Consider the following 6,000-nt stretch of genomic DNA (forward strand, 5'->3'; position numbering starts at 1 on the left):
CGGTTGAAAAAGAAGAGACCCACCGATGCGTTTCTGCTGGCTGTACTCGATCGCTGCTGGTGTGAGGGAGACGACGATGAGAGTGAAGGGTGAAAACAAAATGGCTGCGCTGTGGGGAATTTGTATTAGCTTTTCCCTGCCTCGTGCTTTGAAATTCTCGCGACCTGACTTGGCTACCTAGAGGGCTTTTCGCTCTCTCTCTCTCTTTCCCTTTCTCTGCTCGTTTCATTTTCTTGGCTCACGTGTTTCTTCACGTGTGGGTTTTTTCTTAGTCACGTGATCTGATAACCTCTCGTTTTAGGTTATGATCTTTTCGCGGCTGAGACATAAAATTTTCGCTGCGTGTGCCACGAGTTCATTAGAGTGGGTATACTTTTTTGGTTAAGTTCTCCCGATTTTCACCATGTGCCTTGAGAAATTTCAAAGTTTTGTTTTTTTTTTTTAACTTTGAGGTTATATACAATGCTCTGTATATATTCTGATCAAGATATATATATTTCCTGTCGTTTCCTGCCCTAGAAATTTCGGTGTCCCTCGACATCCGACTCTCCATACGTTCCGACTTAAAAAAATTCTCTAAGTGGCGGAACCGAAAAATTTTCGAACTTTACGTATCCGAATGGGTCTTTAGGCCATATTTTCGACGTCTAAAATTTGTAAACCCCATGTCCCTGCTCGGGCGCCATTCTGTAAGGAAGTTCGACGGCTGGGGTAGGTCTCAGTCACGTCCAAAGTCCTCTTTATCAGAAAAATTTATAAAGATATGGGACAAAGTGTTTTGACGGACGGCAAACTGACATGAGATGGTTGTTGTCAGTTACCGGGATACGAAGCCAGAGAAATGGCTTGTCCGGTCTTTGCAATAGAGCGAAATAATCGGTGGAGCGCGTTTTGGGTCGGGCCCATAGCAATCGCTATAAGGAGACCGAGAGAGGGGTCGATTATGGGGACCACCGCTTCCTAGGGCAGAGTTTATGGCCTAAAATCTAGGCATTTTTGAGAAAGTATTCTACGTGAGTCATGGCCGGCGTGATTTTGGGTCGTTCCCCGCGAGCTGGACTCGATTTGAGCCGAAAATTATATTTACGAGAGCTTTTCTTGAATTTATTTAATTTCCCTCATTTTAAATTTCTCTGCGTTTATTTTCCCAGTGTGGGCAGCGTACGGGCTCTCGGAAGTGGCAGTCAGTGGTTAGACTCGCCGCGAGAAAGCAAAATATATTTAATTTAATTCGCTGTAATACATTTGCCGCGAAGATAAGGTCCACCCTTTTCGCCGGACTTCGACTTTGTAATAAAATATTTCCTTATTAAATTTCCAACTGATTTTTACCATGAGAAGAAACGGCGAGGAGCGAAATATTTTAATTTATAGATTTCAATGAAGTTTTAGCGAAGTTTGGGTCCACCCTTTTTTTTCTGCATGTCTCGTTTGACAACCAGTTGGCGTAGGTCAGGGCAAATAACTGGGCGACAGCGAGGGGAGTTTAGTTTTCAATCGAAATGTAAATATCTACGAGTTTATTTAAGGGGGGGGGGGTAAGGTATTTAATTTTTTTTTCGTACATTTTTTTTTATTTTTTATTTTTAAAGTTTAACATGTTATGAATATTGTGTCCAAGTTTTACATCGATCAGAGTGAAATTGGCGAAGTTATGCGGAGTTGAACGAAGGTCGGTTGGTGTTCAATGCATGGGAATCTCAAAGTTTAAAGCGCTCTCCTGAAAAATTCAATTTTTCAAATCGGTGTACACGATTACAGAAAAACTACTGGACCGATCGATTTGAAATTTGGCACACACATTCTTTAACTAATTCCTCAGGTATTCACGTCGGCCTTTTTTAATTTTTAATTTTTATATATTTTTAAATTAAGAAATAACGTTTTTTTTTTAGTCAAAAATCGGGTTTTTGACTTCCAAATTTCCTAAAAAATCACAAAAAAACTAAAAAAAAAACGCTTCGTGAATACCTCGGGACACTTATCCTTTAACGAATGAGGTATAATTTTTTTAGATCGGATGATCCTGTGGACTGTTAGGATGTACACCGCAAAACAATTTTTTTTGGAGGCGACTCTGGAGATTCCCTATAACTTCTCTACCTCTAAATATTTTTCAATACAAAATTTATCAAAAATTATTCAAATGTTGTGTTATTATATGGTATTTAATTCATTTAGCTAACTAAAGACGTTCCGCCACAATAATTTTTTGAAAAGTGGCCTTTTTTGCACCGAATTAACCTTAATTAAATTTTTCCAATCTTCATTTTATTTAACAAGTTTTATTTAATAGATTTTTAGTTTCTCGTTTGTATTTAAATAAATTTTAATTTTCATTATTTATTTGCCAAGTTTTCTTTGCAGGGATTTGAGGTTAAGTTTTGGGGTTTCATAGTTTCTAGCCTACTCTAGTGAATCCGCATCTTGGCCGTCGAGAAATTTCTATGTGCACGTGAGTCTCGCTGGCCAGAATGCGGTTCACCCTAACCACTCACCCGTCTCGGTTATCCGCACACACACTCTCGCCCGTGGCTGATGTTCCGCCACGTCCTCGTCTCCGTCCGCTTCCAAATTTGCCGCAACTCCACTTGCTGACGTCACTAGCACTGGTCACCGCTACTTCGAGCACCACCTTCTGGCTGGTCTCGGGTTATAAAATTGTCACTGTCAATATATTTTCACACGTTTCCGCACGTAAACTCCGCCGCGTCAGAGATCCCGTTTTTACCGCTCTTGAACTTGAACTTGAAAAAAACACCGTCGACCGCTCGCACGTCTGCTCGTTTTCCTCACGTCCGCAAAAGTGTCAGAATTCCATGCGGTTTTGCCAAATTTCGGCCGCGCTGGTAATTTTCCATTGCTCTTGCATTGCGGTGCATCGGCTTCCCTCTCGCTCTCTCTCGTTGGCGCGTGCCAATTTTCGGGGGTTGTTTTGCGCTCGATCATATGCTCGCTCTCCCTTGCTCCTGTACGGCGCTAACTCCGTGGCCCATTGTTCGTGGTGAGTAACTCTCTCTGCTCTCCGAGTGTAGGTGTTTTTTTTTTTTTTTTTTTTTTTATTAAAAAAAGAATATAGAGTTAAGTGTAATATACAAAAAAGGGAAAGAGTGGAAGAGTCCGCACCCGTGGGACTGCCGCAAAGCTATACGTCACGGGGGCGGCTGGCGGTCCTAATGCCGCTCATCGGCCTTCAGTGCGACGGGTCTGCTCCCGGCGCCTCAGCTCTCGCATCACGGATGCTGCCATTTCAGCAACCGCATCCCATTTGGAGGGGGTCTCCATCATGCAGCAGACTAAGTTGTCGGGTGACAGGCGGCAGTTCATTGACGCTTCCAGCGCGGCTCGTTTCGCCGAGAAAAGGGGGCATACGAAGAATGCATGCTCCGCGTCCTCAGTAAAAGCGCTGCCACAGTAGTCGCAGTACGGGTCGACCTCATGCTTAAACCTGTGCAGGTAAGCCTTGAAGCAGCCATGTCCTGTGATGATCTGCGTGGTGTAGTAGTCCAGCTGACCATGTCGTCTCTGCAACCAGGGAACCAGATCGGGGATGAGCCTGTAGGTCCATCGTCCTGTGCTCGCGTTGTTCCATCTATCCTGCCATCGAGCCATGGTGCTGCTTCTCTGGATTCTGCTACCTGAATTCCCAGTCCTGCGCTCCTCTGCCAGTAGGTCTATTGGGATTGCTCCCGATACCACCAATGCAGCTTCTTCTGACACCGTGCAGAAGCAGCTCGAGATGCGCAAAGCACAGCGTCTGTAGACAGACTTACACTGCCGGCTGTAGCTGGCAGTCCTCATGGCTTCCGCCCAAATCGGAGCGGCGTACAAGATGGTCGAGGTCACCACTGTAGCTATTAATCGTCTGCTATGCTGCTTTGGGCCACGGGTGTTGGCCATCATCCTAGAGATAGCGGCCGTGGCCTTGGATGCCTTGGCCGCTGCGTACTCCAGGTGGCTCTTAAAATTCAGCCTATGGTCGATCATGACTCCGAGGTACTTTATCGCCAGACTGGACTCGACGTATGTCGAGCCGACCCGGAAGGTGACCTTTTCTACGGTCTTTCTACTGCTTATGAGCACTGCTTCCGTTTTGTGTTCGGCGAGCGAGAGACCGTTGTCTTTCAGCCAAGACATCATCATGTCGATTGCAAGGATGCACTTAGCAGAGACATCCGACAGGTGCTTCTCCACCGTGACCAGCGCTATATCGTCAGCGAACCCTACTACGGCGCAGCCATCTGGTAGTGGAAGTCTCAGGATCCCGTCATACATGACGTTCCACAGGATGGGCCCAAGAACAGATCCCTGTGGTACACCACCTGTCACGTGGTGCATCTGGTTGCCGTCGTCGGATGTGTACAGAAGGACGCGATCTTTGAAGTAGTCCGCTATCAGGAGGGTGAGGTTCCCTGATATGCCGCCGTGTTGGAGTGCCTGCAGGACTAAGCTCCAATTTGCTGAGTTGAAAGCGTTTTTGACATCTAGGGTGCAGACCAGGCAGTATTGCTTGGTGCCTCCCTGCCATCTTTCGCCTTCAATCGCGTTTGCTGCCATTAGCGTTACCTCTCGTATCGCGTCGATCGTGCTCCGCTTCTTCCTGAAACCGTGCTGCTGATTCGATAGGGCTCCACGCTCTTCGATCTCTCTCTCCAACTTGTTGCAGATTATGCGCTCAAATATCTTCCCCAGTGTGTTGAGCATGCACAGGGGGCGATATGAGGACGGGTCGTCATTCGTTTTGCCTGGTTTAGGGATGAGCACTAGTCTCTGCTGCTTCCATACTCTTGGAAAAGTGCGCTCCGCAATGCACCTGTTGTATACCTGTGCAAATAGGCTTGGGAATGACTTCATTATGGCATGAAGTGCAGCGTTGGGAATGCCATCGGGTCCCGGGGCTTTGGCTGCTTTGCTGCTGGCCACCGCGCACAGTATTTCCTCCTCGCTGGTGAAGATCGCTTCACTCGCAGCTATGTTTGGCAGCACGAGGGGCGGCTGCGACGGGAACAGCGTGGAGATTATAGCTCCAAGTTGTTCCTGGGAGGTTGGAGTCGGCGGTCTGTAGAGCTTGCCCATGACCAGCTTGTAGGCCGAGCCGAAGGGTTCCTGGTCTGCTGCATCGCACAGCTCTTGGAAGCACCTGCTCTTACTCGTCTTAATAGCGATTTTGAGGGCTTTTTTCTTCTCCTTGTAGCGTGTCTCGAACAGCGCTTGCGTGGGACGCCCTCTACTTCGTTGACATCTTCGCCTTGCAGAGAGGCACTCGCTCCTGGCGACGGATATCTCATGATTCCACCAGGGGACTGGTCTCCTTCCATTTCCTCTAGTGGAGCTCACCATGGCGGCATCACAAGCAGCCTTGATTCTCGCAGCTAATATGTCGGCGCAGGTGTTGGCGTCGCCAGTGATGACGTTGCCATCCATACTGCTTAGGAGTGTATCTGCGTTAAGGGTGTGTACCTTGTACGCAGATTGCCGGAGAGACGGGCCCTGCTGGCTGTGCGTCGTCTGGGTGATAATGGCTGCGTGGTCGCTGTATATGAGCAGATCCGTGACCTTCCAGTGGCTGGTCCGGCAGAGCTCCGGGCTGGCGAAAGTCAGGTCAATGATTGACTCTCTGCCTGCCTTGCTATAGGTGCATCTAGCTCCATCGTTCAGGAGACAAACGTCTAGTGTGGCCAGGGCGTCCAGAAGGATGGTTCCCCGCTGGGTCGTTTTCGAGCTCCCCCAGGCGGTGGACCACGCATTGAAGTCCCCAGCGATTAGTACTGGGGATCTTCCGCGGGCGTCTCGGGCGATCTCCTGCAAGATGTCTCTAAAGGCATCTATATGCAAGCTCGGGGCTAGGTAGCAGCTGTAGATGGTGGTTGCTTGGACCTTAGCCCTTGCATAGCCAGGTCTCGACGCCCTCTGCGACAGGTGTCCGGGGGACTGCCCGCAGCTCCATATGGCTGCACCACCATCCGCACTCTGTTGCCATACTCCCTCTGCCTTTGACTT

This window comes from Drosophila kikkawai, chromosome 3R (genome assembly GCF_030179895.1).
Source record: "Drosophila kikkawai strain 14028-0561.14 chromosome 3R, DkikHiC1v2, whole genome shotgun sequence".
Taxonomy (NCBI): Eukaryota; Metazoa; Arthropoda; class Insecta; order Diptera; family Drosophilidae; genus Drosophila; species Drosophila kikkawai.